The 25,977-nt window shown below is 47.7% G+C and overlaps 1 long non-coding RNA gene across 1 annotated transcript in view; it reads left to right on the top strand.

Moving 5' to 3' along the window:
• The first annotated feature begins 4,956 nt into the window (after nt 1-4,956).
• LOC138140504 (uncharacterized) overlaps nt 4,957-25,977 on the top strand; it is a 63,223-nt gene continuing 42,202 nt past the window's right edge. The window contains exon 1 of the long non-coding RNA XR_011162522.1: nt 4,957-5,697. This is a non-coding gene — a long non-coding RNA (uncharacterized lncRNA). The remainder of the gene's footprint in view (nt 5,698-25,977) is intronic.

The raw sequence follows: 25,977 nt of genomic DNA, 5'->3' as shown, positions 1-25,977 counted from the left end.
ATGTCGAAATACGCCTATTTAGCAGGCTAGAGTCTCGTTCGTTATCGGAATTAACCAGACAAATCGCTCCACCAACTAAGAACGGCCATGCACCACCACCCACCGAATCAAGAAAGAGCTCTCAATCTGTCAATCCTTCCGGTGTCCGGGCCTGGTGAGGTTTCCCGTGTTGAGTCAAATTAAGCCGCAGGCTCCACTCCTGGTGGTGCCCTTCCGTCAATTCCTTTAAGTTTCAGCTTTGCAACCATACTTCCCCCGGAACCCAAAAGCTTTGGTTTCCCGGAAGCTGCCCGCCGAGTCATCGGAGGAACGTCGGCGGATCGCTAGCTGGCATCGTTTATGGTTAGAACTAGGGCGGTATCTGATCGCCTTCGAACCTCTAACTTTCGTTCTTGATCAATGAAAGCGTTTTTGGCAAATGCTTTCGCTTCTGTCCGTCTTGCGACGATCCAAGAATTTCACCTCTAACGTCGCAATACGAATGCCCCCATCCGTTCCTATTAATCATTACCTCGGGGTTCCGAAAACCAACAAAATAGAACCGAGGTCCTATTCCATTATTCCATGCACACAGTATTCAGGCGAAGTTTTAGCCTGCTTTAAGCACTCTAATTTGTTCAAAGTAAACGTGCCGGCCCACCTCGACACTCAATGAAGAGCACCGCGGCGGGATTGAGTTGGGCCGCCCTCGCGGGCTAAGCCCACCGGCAGGACGTCCCGCGGCACGCCAGTTGACACCGCGAACGATGAACCGGCGGCGCGGGACACAGATTCGACTACGAGCTTTTTAACCGCAACAACTTTAATATACGCTATTGGAGCTGGAATTACCGCGGCTGCTGGCACCAGACTTGCCCTCCAATTGATCCTCGTTAAAGGGTTTAGAGTGTACTCATTCCGATTACGGGGCCTCGGATGAGTCCCGTATCGTTATTTTTCGTCACTACCTCCCCGTGCCGGGAGTGGGTAATTTGCGCGCCTGCTGCCTTCCTTGGATGTGGTAGCCGTTTCTCAGGCTCCCTCTCCGGAATCGAACCCTGATTCCCCGTTACCCGTTACAACCATGGTAGGCGCAGAACCTACCATCGACAGTTGATAAGGCAGACATTTGAAAGATGCGTCGCCGGTGCTAGACCGTGCGATCAGCTCGAAGTTATTCAGAGTCACCAAGTTGGACGATGACGGAGACCGCCACCGATTGGTTTTGATCTAATAAAAGCGCTCCTTCCGTCTCCGGTCGGAGCTCTGTTTGCATGTATTAGCTCTAGAATTACCACAGTTATCCAAGTAAATGTGGGTACGATCTAAGGAACCATAACTGATTTAATGAGCCTTTCGCGGTTTCACCTTAATTCGGCTTGTACTGAGACATGCATGGCTTAATCTTTGAGACAAGCATATGACTACTGGCAGGATCAACCAGGGAACTGTGCGTGTATCGTAGTACACACGACAGTTCGTCCGTCGACCCGTAGGTCGAGGATAACTATCGTCACGTGCGAGCGAAACGGACGATCTTTGCGACCGTCGTGACGCCACGTTCGTGCATTTTGCGTTGTGCTACGTTTCGCAGTTAAAAACAAAACAGAATATTGTGGTTTCCATACATATATACATAGTCATCGTGACGTACGCAGTATCGGGAAGGAGAAAACGACGACGATATTTTGCAACCACCGTGCCTCTTACCATCTGAAAATCGTTTCCCATCCGAGATATGGTAGTCATCGATTTGATTTTGTGTGTCTTTCGCTCACACATATTTTGTGTCATCGCGGTACGGCAGACGACGATCAAGTCGAACCCGTCCCGCTCACAAATTTTTATTTATAATGATTATTTATCATTTTTCGTGTTATGTTTTGTTTTTCCACGCCACACGCACGCATGAGAGTTCAAAACACCGGCGTCGAAAATTCGTTTTTAACGAAACTTCCTCGGCCTGTAAAAATTTTTCTAACAAACTTAACTCTTCGCTACATTGAAAGCGATACTTTTTCGGTAAGAATTTCCGTAGAAATTCGAACACGTTACGAGTAGAAAACTTATTCTCGCTCGGATATCTGAGAGTTTATGCATTATTTATTGTTGTTGGGTGCAGCAACGATGAAGTCGCAAAACTCGATCGCGCCACCCTCTACAACTTGTAAAAAATGTTGATCGCATAGGGACCGCAGACGATTGAACGCCATGCCGCATCCGCGATCTCGCTGTGGGAGACGGTCGAAACGTACTCCACCGACTGTCGAAATTCGTTCGTCGCTGCGAAAATTAAATTCTCACGACGTCCGAAGACAATCCTGCTGGTGGTCGTTCCGAAAAGAAAGACGAGGTGAAAACCTCGCACGATCTCCTCCGTCAGAAAACCGTACATGACGGTGTCATCAGTAGGGGGCCAAAACTTGACTGTCGAAAATTCGTTTGTCGCAGAAAATTAAATTTTTACGACGCACGAAGACAATCTTATGTTCGGTCTAGTTCGAAAAGGGAAGCGTCGTCGGAACAACAACAACCCTAGTAGTATGAATTTTCTAACAAACTTAACTCGAATTTTCTGAGAGTCTATGCATTATTTTAAAAAATGTTGATCGCATAAGGACCGCAGACGATTGAACGCCATGCCGCATCCGCGATCTCGCTGTGGGAGACGGTCGAAACGTGCTCCACCGATTATCGAAAATTCGTTCGTCGCTGCGAAAATTAAATTCTCACGACGTCCGAAGACAATCCTGCTGGTGGTCGTTCCGAAAAGAAAGACGAGGTGAAGACCTCGCACGATCTCCTCCGTCAGAAAACCGTACATGACGGTGTCATCAGTAGGGGGCCAAAACTTGACTGTCGAAAATTCGTTTGTCGCAGAAAATTAAATTTTTACGACGCACGAAGACAATCTTATGTTCGGTCTAGTTCGAAAAGGGAAGCGTCGTCGGAACAACAACAACCCTAGTAGTATGAATTTTCTAACAAACTTAACTCGAATTTTCTGAGAGTTTATGCATTATTTTAAAAAAATGTTGATCGCATAGGGACCGCAGACGATTGAACGCCATGCCGCATCCGCGATCTCGCTGTGGGAGACGGTCGAAACGTACTCCACCGACTGTCGAAATTCGTTCGTCGCTGCGAAAATTAAATTCTCACGACGTCCGAAGACAATCCTGCTGGTGGTCGTTCCGAAAAGAAAGACGAGGTGAAGACCTCGCACGATCTCCTCCGTCAGAAAACCGTACATGACGGTGTCATCAGTAGGGGGCCAAAACTTGACTGTCGAAAATTCGTTTGTCGCAGAAAATTAAATTTTTACGACGCACGAAGACAATCTTATGTTCGGTCGAGTTCTATTTGCATCGCAACATTTTGCTATTATTATTATTATATATTATGGACGCCCAAGGATTTAGAAAATCGTTTTCCATCCGAGGTATTCGTCTAGTTCAACGTCATCAGTAGGACTTAACCACCTGACCATCAATTTTGAACAAATCTGACTGTCGATAATTCGTTTGTCGCAGAAAATTAAATTTTTACGACGCACGAAGACAATCTTTCGTTTTGTTTCGTTTTATTTGGCATCAGCACAACATTTTGCCATTATTGTTATATATATTTATTATGGACGCCCAAGGATTGAGAAAATCGTTTTCCATCCGAGGTATTCGTCTAGTTCAACGTCACCAGTAGGGATTGGTAACGACTTGACCATCAATTTTGAACAAACTTGACTGTCGAAAATTCGTTTGTCGCAGAAAATTAAATTTTTACGACGCACGAAGACAACAATCTTTCGTTTTGTTTCGTTTTATTTGGCATCGCCACATTTTGCCATTATTGTTATATATATTTATTATGGACGCCCAAGGATTGAGAAAATCGTTTTCCATCCGAGGTATTCGTCTAGTTCAACATCATCAGTAGAGCCAACGACCTGAATATCAATTTTGAACAAACTTGACTGTCGAAAATTCGTTTGTCGCAGAAAATTAAATTTTTACGACGCACGAAGACAATCTTTCGTTTTGTTTCGTTTTATTTGGCATCGCCACATTTTGCCATTATTGTTATATATATTTATTATGGACGCCCAAGGATTGAGAAAATCGTTTTCCATCCGAGGTATTCGTCTAGTTCAACATCATCAGTAGAGCCAACGACCTGAATATCAATTTTGAACAAACTTGACTGTCGAAAATTCGTTTGTCGCAGAAAATTAAATTTTTACGACGCACGAAGACAATCTTTCGTTTTGTTTCGTTTTATTTGCATCGCAACATTTTGCTATTATTATTATATATTATGGACGCCCAAGGATTAAGAAAATCGTTTTCCATCCGAGGTATTCGTCTAGTTCAACGTCACCAGTAGGGATTGGTAACGACTTGACCATCAATTTTGAACAAACTTGACTGTCGAAAATTCGTTTGTCGCAGAAAATTAAATTTTTACGACGCACGAAGACAATCTTTCGTTTTGTTTCGTTTTATTTGGCATCGCCACATTTTGCCATTATTGTTATATATATTTATTATGGACGCCCAAGGATTGAGAAAATCGTTTTCCATCCGAGGTATTCGTCTAGTTCAACATCATCAGTAGAGCCAACGACCTGAATATCAATTTTGAACAAACTTGACTGTCGAAAATTCGTTTGTCGCAGAAAATTAAATTTTTACGACGCACGAAGACAATCTTTCGTTTTGTTTCGTTTTATTTGGCATCGCCACATTTTGCCATTATTGTTATATATATTTATTATGGACGCCCAAGGATTGAGAAAATCGTTTTCCATCCGAGGTATTCGTCTAGTTCAACATCATCAGTAGAGCCAACGACCTGAATATCAATTTTGAACAAACTTGACTGTCGAAAATTCGTTTGTCGCAGAAAATTAAATTTTTACGACGCACGAAGACAATCTTTCGTTTTGTTTCGTTTTATTTGGCATCGCAACATTTTGCTATTATTATTATATATTATGGACGCCCAAGGATTAAGAAAATCGTTTTCCATCCGAGGTATTCGTCTAGTTCAACGTCACCAGTAGGGATTGGTAACGACTTGACCATCAATTTTGAACAAACTTGACTGTCGAAAATTCGTTTGTCGCAGAAAATTAAATTTTTACGACGCACGAAGACAATCTTTCGTTTTGTTTCGTTTTATTTGGCATCGCCACATTTTGCCATTATTGTTATATATATTTATTATGGACGCCCAAGGATTGAGAAAATCGTTTTCCATCCGAGGTATTCGTCTAGTTCAACATCATCAGTAGAGCCAACGACCTGAATATCAATTTTGAACAAACTTGACTGTCGAAAATTCGTTTGTCGCAGAAAATTAAATTTTTACGACGCACGAAGACAATCTTTCGTTTTGTTTCGTTTTATTTGGCATCGCCACATTTTGCCATTATTGTTATATATATTTATTATGGACGCCCAAGGATTGAGAAAATCGTTTTCCATCCGAGGTATTCGTCTAGTTCAACATCATCAGTAGAGCCAACGACCTGAATATCAATTTTGAACAAACTTGACTGTCGAAAATTCGTTTGTCGCAGAAAATTAAATTTTTACGACGCACGAAGACAATCTTTCGTTTTGTTTCGTTTTATTTGGCATCGCCACATTTTGCCATTATTGTTATATATATTTATTATGGACGCCCAAGGATTGAGAAAATCGTTTTCCATCCGAGGTATTCGTCTAGTTCAACATCATCAGTAGAGCCAACGACCTGAATATCAATTTTGAACAAACTTGACTGTCGAAAATTCGTTTGTCGCAGAAAATTAAATTTTTACGACGCACGAAGACAATCTTTCGTTTTGTTTCGTTTTATTTGCATCGCAACATTTTGCTATTATTATTATATATTATGGACGCCCAAGGATTAAGAAAATCGTTTTCCATCCGAGGTATTCGTCTAGTTCAACATCACCAGTAGGGCTTGGTAACGACTTGACCATCAATTTTGAACAAACTTGACTGTCGAAAATTCGTTTGTCGCAGAAAATTAAATTTTTACGACGCACGAAGACAATCTTTCGTTTAAGTTCCTCTTTAATATATTATTCGTGATACATGTAAATACATATCGTATCATCATTTTATCTCGGCAGTTACGAACGGCCCGAATCGTACCAGTGACTATCGAATCTCGTCTGTGTCGCAGAAACTTAACGATAGGGAGACGAATCCTAAGTGTGGTCGTATTCGGATAGAAAGTGGAGAGAGCCGCAACATCACTCCCGCACGATCTCCGTCCAAAAGATGTAGAAGAAGTTAGGAAAGTTTTGAACGCATAGGGACCGCAGACGGGTTAACGCCATGCCGCATCCGCGTTCTCGCTGTGGGAGACGGTCGAACCATTACCACTGACCATCGAGATTCGCCCGTGTAGCGCCGTGCGAAGACAATCTTGAGTGTGGTGGTATTCGAAAAGAATGACGAGGTGAAGACCTCGAACAATCTAGCCGTCAGAAAGCCGTACATGACGGTATCTGTAGGACGGCCGAAACGTACCACACAAGTTCGATGGACGCCGTCGGAAAATTAAATTCTTAAAACGTCCCTAGATAAACTTAGTATCAGCGTGGTAGTATCCGGAAAGAAACAACGAACGGGCCGCCGTGCCATCGGAACAACAACAACAACGACCCTCGCAAATTCTCCGTCCACAACGAGAGGTAAATCGTCAGCGCTAGTTCAATAATGTCGGATCATGAGATGAGACAGTCCGAAAATCACGGTACGTACGGTGCGAACACCTAAACCGCCCGAAACATCGAGTCGCCACATCGACCAACGCGCCACACAACTACCTCTCATATATACGGATTCGGTCACGCTAGCGGCATGACGATACGGATCGAAAGCGGACAGCCGAAAGCCGGACCCCGACGCGGCGCTGCCCGGCTATGCTGTATTCAGGTACTTTCGAGTGCAAAATCGAAACGTCCCCATCGCCTTTACTCCGGCCCTGAAAATAATTTTTCGATTTTTTCAACGGGGATCTGCCGCGTTTTTCGTTCCGCCGCTGTCCGTGATGAAATTTTTTTTTTTTTCGAAAAAATTTTTTCAACACAAAAGTGAACGCTGCACTTCTGGATCGGACTTAGAAATAATTTCGACATTTTTCGTTGACGCTGCACTTCCGGAACCGAATGAACGCTGCACTTCTGGAATCGAACGAACGCTGCACTTCCGGACCCGAATGAACGCTGCACTTCTGGATCGGACTTTGAAATAATTTCGACATTTTTCGTTGACGCTGCACTTCCGGAACCGAATGAACGCTGCACTTCTGGAATCGAACGAACGCTGCACTACCGGACCCGAATGAACGCTGCACTTCTGGATCGGACTTTGAAATAATTTCGACATTTTTCGTTGACGCTGCACTTCCGGAACCGAATGAACGCTGCACTTCTGGAATCGAACGAACGCTGCACTTCCGGACCCGAATGAACGCTGCACTTCTGGATCGGACTTTGAAATAATTTCGACATTTTTCGTTGACGCTGCACTTCCGGAACCGAATGAACGCTGCACTTCTGGAATCGAACGAACGCTGCACTTCCGGACCCGAATGAACGCTGCACTTCTGGATCGGACTTTGAAATAATTTCGACATTTTTCGTTGACGCTGCACTTCCGGAACCGAATGAACGCTGCACTTCTGGAATCGAACGAACGCTGCACTTCCGGACCCGAATGAACGCTGCACTTCTGGATCGGACTTTGAAATAATTTCGACATTTTTCGTTGACGCTGCACTTCCGGAACCGAATGAACGCTGCACTTCTGGAATTGAACGAACGCTGCACTACTGGAATCGAACGAACGCTGCACTTCCGGACCCGAACGAACGCTGCACTTCTGGAATCGAACGAACGCTGTACTTCCGGACCTGAACGAACGCTGCACTTCTGGATGGGACTTTGAAATAATTTCTACATTTTTCGTGGACGCCGCACCACCGGACCCGAACGAAGGCTGCACTTCTGGAATCGGACGAACGCTGCACTTCCGGACCCGAACGAAGGCTGCACTTCTGGAATCGGACGAACGCTGCACTTCCGGACCTGAATGAACGCTGCACTTCTGGAATTGAACGAACGCTGCACTTCTGGAATCGAACGAACGCTGCACTTCCGGACCTGAATGAACGCTGCACTTCTGGAATTGAACGAACGCTGCACTTCTGGAATCGAATGAACGCTGCACTTCTGGATGGGACTTTGAAATAATTTCTACATTTTTCGTGGACGCCGCACCACCGGACCCGAACGAACGCTGCACTTCTGGAATCGACCGAACGCTGCACTTCCGGACCTGAATGAACGCTGCACTTCTGGAATTGAACGAACGCTGCACTTCTGGAATCGAACGAACGCTGCACTTCCGGACCTGAATGAACGCTGCACTTCTGGAATTGAACGAACGCTGCACTTCTGGAATCGAATGAACGCTGCACTTCTGGATGGGACTTGGAAATAATTTCTACATTTTTCGTGGACGCCGCACCACCGGACCCGAACGAACGCTGCACTTCTGGAATCGAACGAACGCTGCACTTCCGGACCTGAATGAACGCTGCACTTCTGGAATTGAACGAACGCTGCACTTCTGGAATCGACCGAACGCTGCACTTCCGGACCTGAATGAACGCTGCACTTCTGGAATTGAACGAACGCTGCACTTCTGGAATCGAACGAACGCTGCACTTCCGGACCTGAATGAACGCTGCACTTCTGGAATCGAACGAACGCTGTACTTCCGGACCTAAACGAACGCTGCACTTCTGGATGGGACTTGAAATAATTTCTACACTTTTCGAGGACGCCGCACCACCGGACCCGAACGAACGCTGCACTTCTGGAATCGACCGAACGCTGCACTTCCGGACCTGAATGAACGCTGCACTTCTGGAATTGAACGAACGCTGCACTTCTGGAATCGAACGAACGCTGCACTTCCGGACCTGAATGAACGCTGCACTTCTGGAATTGAACGAACGCTGCACTTCTGGAATCGAACGAACGCTGCACTTCCGGACCTGAATGAACGCTGCACTTCTGGAATCGAACGAACGCTGTACTTCCGGACCTAAACGAACGCTGCACTTCTGGATGGGACTTGAAATAATTTCTACACTTTTCGAGGACGCCGCACCACCGGACCCGAACGAACGCTGCACTTCTGGAATCGACCGAACGCTGCACTTCCGGACCTGAATGAACGCTGCACTTCTGGAATTGAACGAACGCTGCACTTCTGGAATCGAACGAACGCTGCACTTCCGGACCTGAATGAACGCTGCACTTCTGGAATTGAACGAACGCTGCACTTCTGGAATCGAATGAACGCTGCACTTCTGGATGGGACTTGGAAATAATTTCTACATTTTTCGTGGACGCCGCACCACCGGACCCGAACGAACGCTGCACTTCTGGAATCGAACGAACGCTGCACTTCCGGACCTGAATGAACGCTGCACTTCTGGAATTGAACGAACGCTGCACTTCTGGAATCGACCGAACGCTGCACTTCCGGACCTGAATGAACGCTGCACTTCTGGAATTGAACGAACGCTGCACTTCTGGAATCGAACGAACGCTGCACTTCCGGACCTGAATGAACGCTGCACTTCTGGAATCGAACGAACGCTGTACTTCCGGACCTAAACGAACGCTGCACTTCTGGATGGGACTTGAAATAATTTCTACACTTTTCGAGGACGCCGCACCACCGGACCCGAACGAACGCTGCACTTCTGGAATCGACCGAACGCTGCACTTCCGGACCTGAATGAACGCTGCACTTCTGGAATTGAACGAACGCTGCACTTCTGGAATCGAACGAACGCTGCACTTCCGGACCTGAATGAACGCTGCACTTCTGGAATTGAACGAACGCTGCACTTCTGGAATCGAACGAACGCTGCACTTCTGGATGGGACTTGGAAATAATTTCTACAATTTTCGTGGACGCCGCACCACCGGACCCGAACGAACGCTGCACTTCTGGAATCGACCGAACGCTGCACTTCCGGACCTGAATGAACGCTGCACTTCTGGAATTGAACGAACGCTGCACTTCTGGAATCGAACGAACGCTGCACTTCCGGACCTGAATGAACGCTGCACTTCTGGAATCGAACGAACGCTGTACTTCCGGACCTAAACGAACGCTGCACTTCTGGATGGGACTTGAAATAATTTCTACACTTTTCGAGGACGCCGCACCACCGGACCCGAACGAACGCTGCACTTCTGGAATCGACCGAACGCTGCACTTCCGGACCTGAATGAACGCTGCACTTCTGGAATTGAACGAACGCTGCACTTCTGGAATCGAACGAACGCTGCACTTCCGGACCTGAATGAACGCTGCACTTCTGGAATTGAACGAACGCTGCACTTCTGGAATCGAATGAACGCTGCACTTCTGGATGGGACTTTGAAATAATTTCTACATTTTTCGTGGACGTCGCACCACCGGACCCGAACGAACGCTGCACTTCTGGAATCGAACGAACGCTGCACTTCCTGACACGAACGAACGCTGCACTTCTGGATGGGGCTTTGAAATAATTTCTAAATTTTTCGTGAACGCCGCACCACCGGACCCGAACGAACGCTGCACTTCTGGATGGGACTTTGAAATAATTTCGACATTTTTCGTTGATGCCGCACTACCGAACAAGAACGAACGCTGCACTTCTGGATCGGACTTGGAAATAATTTCTACATTTTTTGTTGACGCTGCACTTCCGGACCTGAATGAACGCTGCACTTCTGGAATTGAACGAACGCTGCACTTCTGGATGGGACTTTGAAATAATTTCGACATTTTTCGTTTACGCTCCACTTCCGGACTCGAACGAACGCTGCACTTTTGGATGGAACTTTGAAATAATTTCGACATTTTTCGTTGATGCCGCACTACCGAACACGAACGAACGCTGCACTTCTGGATCGGACTTGGAAATAATTTCTACATTTTTTGTTGACGCTGCACTTCCGGACCTGAATGAACGCTGCACTTCTGGATCGAAATGATGTTGCGATTATATCGTCTCGACAGTCCGATGCGTATCTACGGATCGACATACGATCCGGACCTCTTACTTTGGCTTGAAGTTAGTCAGTCTGTTTCATATTTTGTTTTACTTCGTGAAATCGTACTCGACGGTCTCTCGTCCGAAACACTTCGAGATCCGTAAAAGAAGATATTCAACGATGTTTCTAGTTTATCAAAAGTGAGGGAAATTCCTCAGAACTTTTTCTTGTCAAATCTCGTCCCCTTTAATGTTCTATTTCAGTCGGGCGATCAAATCTGTCCGCGACCGCCTTCGAGTGGTTCCCACCCACCGGCACGTCTATGATCGTAAACGACTGTCCTCGCAGCACGGTACCCCGTTCCGATGGAACCGGTAATACACATTACGAGTATATCTGCTTGCATACCATCTTGCGAAACTAATTCTGGTAATCGATCATTTTCGGTTTGTTCGTGTTTCGTAGTCTCATATCTGACTATATAAAATTCGTAAATTGGAATGTTCGAATATTCTATTTTTTTATTCGAACAATCCGATCTGGTATTTTTACAATTCGAATAGGTATTAGAACATTGCCGAATTATTGTTGAGTATTGCGTTTCGCGTGGGTTATTCGGCAGTTTGCTTGTTCGAAATTAGCACAGTAACGGGCATTTATTTTTGTTTTTTTCTTTTTGGGATTGGAGAGTAGGTATTCATATTATTGGAATGCCTCCAATTTTTTTTTTTGACTGAAATAATTTCGACATGGACGCTGCACTTCTGGACCCGAATGAACGCTGCACTTCTGGATGGGACTTTGCAATAATTTCGACGTGGACGCTGCACTTCCGGACCCGAATGAACGCTGGACTTCTGGATCGGACTTTGAAATAATTTCGACATGGACGCTGCACTTCCGGACCCGAATGAACGCTGCACTTCTGGATGGGACTTTGAAATAATTTCGACATGGACGCTGCACTTCCGGACCCGAATGAACGCTGCACTTCTGGATGGGACTTTGAAATAATTTCGACATGGACGCTGCACTTCCGGACCCGAATGAACGCTGCACTTCTGGATGGGACTTTGAAATAATTTCGACATGGACGCTGCACTTCTGGACCCGAATGAACGCTGCACTTCTGGATGGGACTTTGCAATATTTTCGACGTGGACGCTGCACTTCCGGACCCGAATGAACGCTGCACTTCTGGATGGGACTTTGAAATAATTTCGACATGGACGCTGCACTTCTGGACCCGAATGAACGCTGCACTTCTGGATGGGACTTTGCAATAATTTCGACGTGGACGCTGCACTTCCGGACCCGAACGAACGCTGCACTTCTGGAATCGAACGAACGCTGTACTTCCGGACCTGAACGAACGCTGCACTTCTGGATGGGACTTTGAAATAATTTCTACATTTTTCGTGGACGCCGCACCACCGGACCCGAACGAAGGCTGCACTTCTGGAATCGGACGAACGCTGCACTTCCGGACCCGAACGAAGGCTGCACTTCTGGAATCGGACGAACGCTGCACTTCCGGACCTGAATGAACGCTGCACTTCTGGAATTGAACGAACGCTGCACTTCTGGAATCGAACGAACGCTGCACTTCCGGACCTGAATGAACGCTGCACTTCTGGAATTGAACGAACGCTGCACTTCTGGAATCGAATGAACGCTGCACTTCTGGATGGGACTTTGAAATAATTTCTACATTTTTCGTGGACGCCGCACCACCGGACCCGAACGAACGCTGCACTTCTGGAATCGACCGAACGCTGCACTTCCGGACCTGAATGAACGCTGCACTTCTGGAATTGAACGAACGCTGCACTTCTGGAATCGAACGAACGCTGCACTTCCGGACCTGAATGAACGCTGCACTTCTGGAATTGAACGAACGCTGCACTTCTGGAATCGAATGAACGCTGCACTTCTGGATGGGACTTGGAAATAATTTCTACATTTTTCGTGGACGCCGCACCACCGGACCCGAACGAACGCTGCACTTCTGGAATCGAACGAACGCTGCACTTCCGGACCTGAATGAACGCTGCACTTCTGGAATTGAACGAACGCTGCACTTCTGGAATCGACCGAACGCTGCACTTCCGGACCTGAATGAACGCTGCACTTCTGGAATTGAACGAACGCTGCACTTCTGGAATCGAACGAACGCTGCACTTCCGGACCTGAATGAACGCTGCACTTCTGGAATCGAACGAACGCTGTACTTCCGGACCTAAACGAACGCTGCACTTCTGGATGGGACTTGAAATAATTTCTACACTTTTCGAGGACGCCGCACCACCGGACCCGAACGAACGCTGCACTTCTGGAATCGACCGAACGCTGCACTTCCGGACCTGAATGAACGCTGCACTTCTGGAATTGAACGAACGCTGCACTTCTGGAATCGAACGAACGCTGCACTTCCGGACCTGAATGAACGCTGCACTTCTGGAATTGAACGAACGCTGCACTTCTGGAATCGAACGAACGCTGCACTTCCGGACCTGAATGAACGCTGCACTTCTGGAATCGAACGAACGCTGTACTTCCGGACCTAAACGAACGCTGCACTTCTGGATGGGACTTGAAATAATTTCTACACTTTTCGAGGACGCCGCACCACCGGACCCGAACGAACGCTGCACTTCTGGAATCGACCGAACGCTGCACTTCCGGACCTGAATGAACGCTGCACTTCTGGAATTGAACGAACGCTGCACTTCTGGAATCGAACGAACGCTGCACTTCCGGACCTGAATGAACGCTGCACTTCTGGAATTGAACGAACGCTGCACTTCTGGAATCGAATGAACGCTGCACTTCTGGATGGGACTTGGAAATAATTTCTACATTTTTCGTGGACGCCGCACCACCGGACCCGAACGAACGCTGCACTTCTGGAATCGAACGAACGCTGCACTTCCGGACCTGAATGAACGCTGCACTTCTGGAATTGAACGAACGCTGCACTTCTGGAATCGACCGAACGCTGCACTTCCGGACCTGAATGAACGCTGCACTTCTGGAATTGAACGAACGCTGCACTTCTGGAATCGAACGAACGCTGCACTTCCGGACCTGAATGAACGCTGCACTTCTGGAATCGAACGAACGCTGTACTTCCGGACCTAAACGAACGCTGCACTTCTGGATGGGACTTGAAATAATTTCTACACTTTTCGAGGACGCCGCACCACCGGACCCGAACGAACGCTGCACTTCTGGAATCGACCGAACGCTGCACTTCCGGACCTGAATGAACGCTGCACTTCTGGAATTGAACGAACGCTGCACTTCTGGAATCGAACGAACGCTGCACTTCCGGACCTGAATGAACGCTGCACTTCTGGAATTGAACGAACGCTGCACTTCTGGAATCGAACGAACGCTGCACTTCTGGATGGGACTTGGAAATAATTTCTACAATTTTCGTGGACGCCGCACCACCGGACCCGAACGAACGCTGCACTTCTGGAATCGACCGAACGCTGCACTTCCGGACCTGAATGAACGCTGCACTTCTGGAATTGAACGAACGCTGCACTTCTGGAATCGAACGAACGCTGCACTTCCGGACCTGAATGAACGCTGCACTTCTGGAATCGAACGAACGCTGTACTTCCGGACCTAAACGAACGCTGCACTTCTGGATGGGACTTGAAATAATTTCTACACTTTTCGAGGACGCCGCACCACCGGACCCGAACGAACGCTGCACTTCTGGAATCGACCGAACGCTGCACTTCCGGACCTGAATGAACGCTGCACTTCTGGAATTGAACGAACGCTGCACTTCTGGAATCGAACGAACGCTGCACTTCCGGACCTGAATGAACGCTGCACTTCTGGAATTGAACGAACGCTGCACTTCTGGAATCGAATGAACGCTGCACTTCTGGATGGGACTTTGAAATAATTTCTACATTTTTCGTGGACGTCGCACCACCGGACCCGAACGAACGCTGCACTTCTGGAATCGAACGAACGCTGCACTTCCTGACACGAACGAACGCTGCACTTCTGGATGGGGCTTTGAAATAATTTCTAAATTTTTCGTGAACGCCGCACCACCGGACCCGAACGAACGCTGCACTTCTGGATGGGACTTTGAAATAATTTCGACATTTTTCGTTGATGCCGCACTACCGAACAAGAACGAACGCTGCACTTCTGGATCGGACTTGGAAATAATTTCTACATTTTTTGTTGACGCTGCACTTCCGGACCTGAATGAACGCTGCACTTCTGGAATTGAACGAACGCTGCACTTCTGGATGGGACTTTGAAGTAATTTCGACATTTTTCGTTTACGCTCCACTTCCGGACTCGAACGAACGCTGCACTTTTGGATGGAACTTTGAAATAATTTCGACATTTTTCGTTGATGCCGCACTACCGAACACGAACGAACGCTGCACTTCTGGATCGGACTTGGAAATAATTTCTACATTTTTTGTTGACGCTGCACTTCCGGACCTGAATGAACGCTGCACTTCTGGATCGAAATGATGTTGCGATTATATCGTCTCGACAGTCCGATGCGTATCTACGGATCGACATACGATCCGGACCTCTTACTTTGGCTTGAAGTTAGTCAGTCTGTTTCATATTTTGTTTTACTTCGTGAAATCGTACTCGACGGTCTCTCGTCCGAAACACTTCGAGATCCGTAAAAGAAGATATTCAACGATGTTTCTAGTTTATCAAAAGTGAGGGAAATTCCTCAGAACTTTTTCTTGTCAAATCTCGTCCCCTTTAATGTTCTATTTCAGTCGGGCGATCAAATCTGTCCGCGACCGCCTTCGAGTGGTTCCCACCCACCGGCACGTCTATGATCGTAAACGACTGTCCTCGCAGCACGGTACCCCGTTCCGATGGAACCGGTAATACACATTACGAGTATATCTGCTTGCATACCATCTTGCGAAACTAATTCTGGTAATCGATCATTTTCGGTTTGTTCGTGTTTCGTAGTCTCATATCTGACTATATAAAATTCGTAAATTGGAATGTTCGAATATTCTATTTTTTTATTCGAACAATCCGATCTGGTATTTTTACAATTCGAATAGGTATTAGAACATTGCCGAATTATTGTTGAGTATTGCGTTTCGCGTGGGTTATTCGGCAGTTTGCTTGTTCGAAATTAGCACAGTAACGGGCATTTATTTTTGTTTTTTTCTTTTTGGGATTGGAGAGTAGGTATTCATATTATTGGAATGCCTCCAATTTTTTTTTTGACTGAAATAATTTCGACATGGACGCTGCACTTCTGGACCCGAATGAACGCTGCACTTCTGGATGGGACTTTGCAATAATTTCGACGTGGACGCTGCACTTCCGGACCCGAATGAACGCTGGACTTCTGGATCGGACTTTGAAATAATTTCGACATGGACGCTGCACTTCCGGACCCGAATGAACGCTGCACTTCTGGATGGGACTTTGCAATATTTTCGACGTGGACGCTGCACTTCCGGACCCGAATGAACGCTGCACTTCTGGATGGGACTTTGAAATAATTTCGACATGGACGCTGCACTTCTGGACCCGAATGAACGCTGCACTTCTGGATGGGACTTTGCAATAATTTCGACGTGGACGCTGCACTTCCGGACCCGAACGAACGCTGCACTTCTGGAATCGAACGAACGCTGTACTTCCGGACCTGAACGAACGCTGCACTTCTGGATGGGACTTTGAAATAATTTCTACATTTTTCGTGGACGCCGCACCACCGGACCCGAACGAAGGCTGCACTTCTGGAATCGGACGAACGCTGCACTTCCGGACCCGAACGAAGGCTGCACTTCTGGAATCGGACGAACGCTGCACTTCCGGACCTGAATGAACGCTGCACTTCTGGAATTGAACGAACGCTGCACTTCTGGAATCGAACGAACGCTGCACTTCCGGACCTGAATGAACGCTGCACTTCTGGAATTGAACGAACGCTGCACTTCTGGAATCGAATGAACGCTGCACTTCTGGATGGGACTTTGAAATAATTTCTACATTTTTCGTGGACGCCGCACCACCGGACCCGAACGAACGCTGCACTTCTGGAATCGACCGAACGCTGCACTTCCGGACCTGAATGAACGCTGCACTTCTGGAATTGAACGAACGCTGCACTTCTGGAATCGAACGAACGCTGCACTTCCGGACCTGAATGAACGCTGTACTTCTGGAATTGAACGAACGCTGCACTTCTGGAATCGAATGAACGCTGCACTTCTGGATGGGACTTGGAAATAATTTCTACATTTTTCGTGGACGCCGCACCACCGGACCCGAACGAACGCTGCACTTCTGGAATCGAACGAACGCTGCACTTCCGGACCTGAATGAACGCTGCACTTCTGGAATTGAACGAACGCTGCACTTCTGGAATCGACCGAACGCTGCACTTCCGGACCTGAATGAACGCTGCACTTCTGGAATTGAACGAACGCTGCACTTCTGGAATCGAACGAACGCTGCACTTCCGGACCTGAATGAACGCTGCACTTCTGGAATCGAACGAACGCTGTACTTCCGGACCTAAACGAACGCTGCACTTCTGGATGGGACTTGAAATAATTTCTACACTTTTCGAGGACGCCGCACCACCGGACCCGAACGAACGCTGCACTTCTGGAATCGACCGAACGCTGCACTTCCGGACCTGAATGAACGCTGCACTTCTGGAATTGAACGAACGCTGCACTTCTGGAATCGAACGAACGCTGCACTTCCGGACCTGAATGAACGCTGCACTTCTGGAATTGAACGAACGCTGCACTTCTGGAATCGAACGAACGCTGCACTTCCGGACCTGAATGAACGCTGCACTTCTGGAATCGAACGAACGCTGTACTTCCGGACCTAAACGAACGCTGCACTTCTGGATGGGACTTGAAATAATTTCTACACTTTTCGAGGACGCCGCACCACCGGACCCGAACGAACGCTGCACTTCTGGAATCGACCGAACGCTGCACTTCCGGACCTGAATGAACGCTGCACTTCTGGAATTGAACGAACGCTGCACTTCTGGAATCGAACGAACGCTGCACTTCCGGACCTGAATGAACGCTGCACTTCTGGAATTGAACGAACGCTGCACTTCTGGAATCGAATGAACGCTGCACTTCTGGATGGGACTTGGAAATAATTTCTACATTTTTCGTGGACGCCGCACCACCGGACCCGAACGAACGCTGCACTTCTGGAATCGAACGAACGCTGCACTTCCGGACCTGAATGAACGCTGCACTTCTGGAATTGAACGAACGCTGCACTTCTGGAATCGACCGAACGCTGCACTTCCGGACCTGAATGAACGCTGCACTTCTGGAATTGAACGAACGCTGCACTTCTGGAATCGAACGAACGCTGCACTTCCGGACCTGAATGAACGCTGCACTTCTGGAATCGAACGAACGCTGTACTTCCGGACCTAAACGAACGCTGCACTTCTGGATGGGACTTGAAATAATTTCTACACTTTTCGAGGACGCCGCACCACCGGACCCGAACGAACGCTGCACTTCTGGAATCGACCGAACGCTGCACTTCCGGACCTGAATGAACGCTGCACTTCTGGAATTGAACGAACGCTGCACTTCTGGAATCGAACGAACGCTGCACTTCCGGACCTGAATGAACGCTGCACTTCTGGAATTGAACGAACGCTGCACTTCTGGAATCGAACGAACGCTGCACTTCTGGATGGGACTTGGAAATAATTTCTACAATTTTCGTGGACGCCGCACCACCGGACCCGAACGAACGCTGCACTTCTGGAATCGACCGAACGCTGCACTTCCGGACCTGAATGAACGCTGCACTTCTGGAATTGAACGAACGCTGCACTTCTGGAATCGAACGAACGCTGCACTTCCGGACCTGAATGAACGCTGCACTTCTGGAATCGAACGAACGCTGTACTTCCGGACCTAAACGAACGCTGCACTTCTGGATGGGACTTGAAATAATTTCTACACTTTTCGAGGACGCCGCACCACCGGACCCGAACGAACGCTGCACTTCTGGAATCGACCGAACGCTGCACTTCCGGACCTGAATGAACGCTGCACTTCTGGAATTGAACGAACGCTGCACTTCTGGAATCGAACGAACGCTGCACTTCCGGACCTGAATGAACGCTGCACTTCTGGAATTGAACGAACGCTGCACTTCTGGAATCGAATGAACGCTGCACTTCTGGATGGGACTTTGAAATAATTTCTACATTTTTCGTGGACGTCGCACCACCGGACCCGAACGAACGCTGCACTTCTGGAATCGAACGAACGCTGCACTTCCTGACACGAACGAACGCTGCACTTCTGGATGGGGCTTTGAAATAATTTCTAAATTTTTCGTGAACGCCGCACCACCGGACCCGAACGAACGCTGCACTTCTGGATGGGACTTTGAAATAATTTCGACATTTTTCGTTGATGCCGCACTACCGAACAAGAACGAACGCTGCACTTCTGGATCGGACTTGGAAATAATTTCTACATTTTTTGTTGACGCTGCACTTCCGGACCTGAATGAACGCTGCACTTCTGGAATTGAACGAACGCTGCACTTCTGGATGGGACTTTGAAATAATTTCGACATTTTTCGTTTACGCTCCACTTCCGGACTCGAACGAACGCTGCACTTTTGGATGGAACTTTGAAATAATTTCGACATTTTTCGTTGATGCCGCACTACCGAACACGAACGAACGCTGCACTTCTGGATCGGACTTGGAAATAATTTCTACATTTTTTGTTGACGCTGCACTTCCGGACCTGAATGAACGCTGCACTTCTGGATCGAAATGATGTTGCGATTATATCGTCTCGACAGTCCGATGCGTATCTACGGATCGACATACGATCCGGACCTCTTACTTTGGCTTGAAGTTAGTCAGTCTGTTTCATATTTTGTTTTACTTCGTGAAATCGTACTCGACGGTCTCTCGTCCGAAACACTTCGAGATCCGTAAAAGAAGATATTCAACGATGTTTCTAGTTTATCAAAAGTGAGGGAAATTCCTCAGAACTTTTTCTTGTCAAATCTCGTCCCCTTTAATGTTCTATTTCAGTCGGGCGATCAAATCTGTCCGCGACCGCCTTCGAGTGGTTCCCACCCACCGGCACGTCTATGATCGTAAACGACTGTCCTCGCAGCACGGTACCCCGTTCCGATGGAACCGGTAATACACATTACGAGTATATCTGCTTGCATACCATCTTGCGAAACTAATTCTGGTAATCGATCATTTTCGGTTTGTTCGTGTTTCGTAGTCTCATATCTGACTATATAAAATTCGTAAATTGGAATGTTCGAATATTCTATTTTTTTATTCGAACAATCCGATCTGGTATTTTTACAATTCGAATAGGTATTAGAACATTGCCGAATTATTGTTGAGTATTGCGTTTCGCGTGGGTTATTCGGCAGTTTGCTTGTTCGAAATTAGCACAGTAACGGGCATTTATTTTTGTTTTTTTCTTTTTGGGATTGGAGAGTAGGTATTCATATTATTGGAATGCCTCCAATTTTTTTTTTTGACTGAAATAATTTCGACATGGACGCTGCACTTCTGGACCCGAATGAACGCTGCACTTCTGGATGGGACTTTGCAATAATTTCGACGTGGACGCTGCACTTCCGGACCCGAATGAACGCTGGACTTCTGGATCGGACTTTGAAATAATTTCGACATGGACGCTGCACTTCCGGACCCGAATGAACGCTGCACTTCTGGATGGGACTTTGAAATAATTTCGACATGGACGCTGCACTTCCGGACCCGAATGAACGCTGCACTTCTGGATGGGACTTTGAAATAATTTCGACATGGACGCTGCACTTCCGGACCCGAATGAACGCTGCACTTCTGGATGGGACTTTGAAATAATTTCGACATGGACGCTGCACTTCTGGACCCGAATGAACGCTGCACTTCTGGATGGGACTTTGCAATATTTTCGACGTGGACGCTGCACTTCCGGACCCGAATGAACGCTGCACTTCTGGATGGGACTTTGAAATAATTTCGACATGGACGCTGCACTTCTGGACCCGAATGAACGCTGCACTTCTGGATGGGACTTTGCAATAATTTCGACGTGGACGCTGCACTTCCGGACCCGAACGAACGCTGCACTTCTGGAATCGAACGAACGCTGTACTTCCGGACCTGAACGAACGCTGCACTTCTGGATGGGACTTTGAAATAATTTCTACATTTTTCGTGGACGCCGCACCACCGGACCCGAACGAAGGCTGCACTTCTGGAATCGGACGAACGCTGCACTTCCGGACCCGAACGAAGGCTGCACTTCTGGAATCGGACGAACGCTGCACTTCCGGACCTGAATGAACGCTGCACTTCTGGAATTGAACGAACGCTGCACTTCTGGAATCGAACGAACGCTGCACTTCCGGACCTGAATGAACGCTGCACTTCTGGAATTGAACGAACGCTGCACTTCTGGAATCGAATGAACGCTGCACTTCTGGATGGGACTTTGAAATAATTTCTACATTTTTCGTGGACGCCGCACCACCGGACCCGAACGAACGCTGCACTTCTGGAATCGACCGAACGCTGCACTTCCGGACCTGAATGAACGCTGCACTTCTGGAATTGAACGAACGCTGCACTTCTGGAATCGAACGAACGCTGCACTTCCGGACCTGAATGAACGCTGCACTTCTGGAATTGAACGAACGCTGCACTTCTGGAATCGAATGAACGCTGCACTTCTGGATGGGACTTGGAAATAATTTCTACATTTTTCGTGGACGCCGCACCACCGGACCCGAACGAACGCTGCACTTCTGGAATCGAACGAACGCTGCACTTCCGGACCTGAATGAACGCTGCACTTCTGGAATTGAACGAACGCTGCACTTCTGGAATCGACCGAACGCTGCACTTCCGGACCTGAATGAACGCTGCACTTCTGGAATTGAACGAACGCTGCACTTCTGGAATCGAACGAACGCTGCACTTCCGGACCTGAATGAACGCTGCACTTCTGGAATCGAACGAACGCTGTACTTCCGGACCTAAACGAACGCTGCACTTCTGGATGGGACTTGAAATAATTTCTACACTTTTCGAGGACGCCGCACCACCGGACCCGAACGAACGCTGCACTTCTGGAATCGACCGAACGCTGCACTTCCGGACCTGAATGAACGCTGCACTTCTGGAATTGAACGAACGCTGCACTTCTGGAATCGAACGAACGCTGCACTTCCGGACCTGAATGAACGCTGCACTTCTGGAATTGAACGAACGCTGCACTTCTGGAATCGAACGAACGCTGCACTTCCGGACCTGAATGAACGCTGCACTTCTGGAATCGAACGAACGCTGTACTTCCGGACCTAAACGAACGCTGCACTTCTGGATGGGACTTGAAATAATTTCTACACTTTTCGAGGACGCCGCACCACCGGACCCGAACGAACGCTGCACTTCTGGAATCGACCGAACGCTGCACTTCCGGACCTGAATGAACGCTGCACTTCTGGAATTGAACGAACGCTGCACTTCTGGAATCGAACGAACGCTGCACTTCCGGACCTGAATGAACGCTGCACTTCTGGAATTGAACGAACGCTGCACTTCTGGAATCGAATGAACGCTGCACTTCTGGATGGGACTTGGAAATAATTTCTACATTTTTCGTGGACGCCGCACCACCGGACCCGAACGAACGCTGCACTTCTGGAATCGAACGAACGCTGCACTTCCGGACCTGAATGAACGCTGCACTTCTGGAATTGAACGAACGCTGCACTTCTGGAATCGACCGAACGCTGCACTTCCGGACCTGAATGAACGCTGCACTTCTGGAATTGAACGAACGCTGCACTTCTGGAATCGAACGAACGCTGCACTTCCGGACCTGAATGAACGCTGCACTTCTGGAATCGAACGAACGCTGTACTTCCGGACCTAAACGAACGCTGCACTTCTGGATGGGACTTGAAATAATTTCTACACTTTTCGAGGACGCCGCACCACCGGACCCGAACGAACGCTGCACTTCTGGAATCGACCGAACGCTGCACTTCCGGACCTGAATGAACGCTGCACTTCTGGAATTGAACGAACGCTGCACTTCTGGAATCGAACGAACGCTGCACTTCCGGACCTGAATGAACGCTGCACTTCTGGAATTGAACGAACGCTGCACTTCTGGAATCGAACGAACGCTGCACTTCTGGATGGGACTTGGAAATAATTTCTACAATTTTCGTGGACGCCGCACCACCGGACCCGAACGAACGCTGCACTTCTGGAATCGACCGAACGCTGCACTTCCGGACCTGAATGAACGCTGCACTTCTGGAATTGAACGAACGCTGCACTTCTGGAATCGAACGAACGCTGCACTTCCGGACCTGAATGAACGCTGCACTTCTGGAATCGAACGAACGCTGTACTTCCGGACCTAAACGAACGCTGCACTTCTGGATGGGACTTGAAATAATTTCTACACTTTTCGAGGACGCCGCACCACCGGACCCGAACGAACGCTGCACTTCTGGAATCGACCGAACGCTGCACTTCCGGACCTGAATGAACGCTGCACTTCTGGAATTGAACGAACGCTGCACTTCTGGAATCGAACGAACGCTGCACTTCCGGACCTGAATGAACGCTGCACTTCTGGAATTGAACGAACGCTGCACTTCTGGAATCGAATGAACGCTGCACTTCTGGATGGGACTTTGAAATAATTTCTACATTTTTCGTGGACGTCGCACCACCGGACCCGAACGAACGCTGCACTTCTGGAATCGAACGAACGCTGCACTTCCTGACACGAACGAACGCTGCACTTCTGGATGGGGCTTTGAAATAATTTCTAAATTTTTCGTGAACGCCGCACCACCGGACCCGAACGAACGCTGCACTTCTGGATGGGACTTTGAAATAATTTCGACATTTTTCGTTGATGCCGCACTACCGAACAAGAACGAACGCTGCACTTCTGGATCGGACTTGGAAATAATTTCTACATTTTTTGTTGACGCTGCACTTCCGGACCTGAATGAACGCTGCACTTCTGGAATTGAACGAACGCTGCACTTCTGGATGGGACTTTGAAATAATTTCGACATTTTTCGTTTACGCTCCACTTCCGGACTCGAACGAACGCTGCACTTTTGGATGGAACTTTGAAATAATTTCGACATTTTTCGTTGATGCCGCACTACCGAACACGAACGAACGCTGCACTTCTGGATCGGACTTGGAAATAATTTCTACATTTTTTGTTGACGCTGCACTTCCGGACCTGAATGAACGCTGCACTTCTGGATCGAAATGATGTTGCGATTATATCGTCTCGACAGTCCGATGCGTATCTACGGATCGACATACGATCCGGACCTCTTACTTTGGCTTGAAGTTAGTCAGTCTGTTTCATATTTTGTTTTACTTCGTGAAATCGTACTCGACGGTCTCTCGTCCGAAACACTTCGAGATCCGTAAAAGAAGATATTCAACGATGTTTCTAGTTTATCAAAAGTGAGGGAAATTCCTCAGAACTTTTTCTTGTCAAATCTCGTCCCCTTTAATGTTCTATTTCAGTCGGGCGATCAAATCTGTCCGCGACCGCCTTCGAGTGGTTCCCACCCACCGGCACGTCTATGATCGTAAACGACTGTCCTCGCAGCACGGTACCCCGTTCCGATGGAACCGGTAATACACATTACGAGTATATCTGCTTGCATACCATCTTGCGAAACTAATTCTGGTAATCGATCATTTTCGGTTTGTTCGTGTTTCGTAGTCTCATATCTGACTATATAAAATTCGTAAATTGGAATGTTCGAATATTCTATTTTTTTATTCGAACAATCCGATCTGGTATTTTTACAATTCGAATAGGTATTAGAACATTGCCGAATTATTGTTGAGTATTGCGTTTCGCGTGGGTTATTCGGCAGTTTGCTTGTTCGAAATTAGCACAGTAACGGGCATTTATTTTTGTTTTTTTCTTTTTGGGATTGGAGAGTAGGTATTCATATTATTGGAATGCCTCCAATTTTTTTTTTTGACTGAAATAATTTCGACATGGACGCTGCACTTCTGGACCCGAATGAACGCTGCACTTCTGGATGGGACTTTGCAATAATTTCGACGTGGACGCTGCACTTCCGGACCCGAATGAACGCTGGACTTCTGGATCGGACTTTGAAATAATTTCGACATGGACGCTGCACTTCCGGACCCGAATGAACGCTGCACTTCTGGATGGGACTTTGAAATAATTTCGACATGGACGCTGCACTTCCGGACCCGAATGAACGCTGCACTTCTGGATGGGACTTTGAAATAATTTCGACATGGACGCTGCACTTCCGGACCCGAATGAACGCTGCACTTCTGGATGGGACTTTGAAATAATTTCGACATGGACGCTGCACTTCTGGACCCGAATGAACGCTGCACTTCTGGATGGGACTTTGCAATAATTTCGACGTGGACGCTGCACTTCCGGACCCGAATGAACGCTGGACTTCTGGATCGGACTTTGAAATAATTTCGACATGGACGCTGCACTTCCGGACCCGAATGAACGCTGCACTTCTGGATGGGACTTTGCAATATTTTCGACGTGGACGCTGCACTTCCGGACCCGAATGAACGCTGCACTTCTGGATGGGACTTTGAAATAATTTCGACATGGACGCTGCACTTCTGGACCCGAATGAACGCTGCACTTCTGGATGGGACTTTGCAATAATTTCGACGTGGACGCTGCACTTCCGGACCCGAACGAACGCTGCACTTCTGGAATCGAACGAACGCTGTACTTCCGGACCTGAACGAACGCTGCACTTCTGGATGGGACTTTGAAATAATTTCTACATTTTTCGTGGACGCC

The sequence above is a fragment of the Tenebrio molitor genome, chromosome Y (assembly GCF_963966145.1).
Source record: "Tenebrio molitor chromosome Y, icTenMoli1.1, whole genome shotgun sequence".
In the NCBI taxonomy this organism is placed as follows: domain Eukaryota; kingdom Metazoa; phylum Arthropoda; class Insecta; order Coleoptera; family Tenebrionidae; genus Tenebrio; species Tenebrio molitor.
The sequence above is the reverse complement of the archived record's forward strand: the minus strand, read 5'-3'. Positions and strand labels throughout refer to the sequence as shown.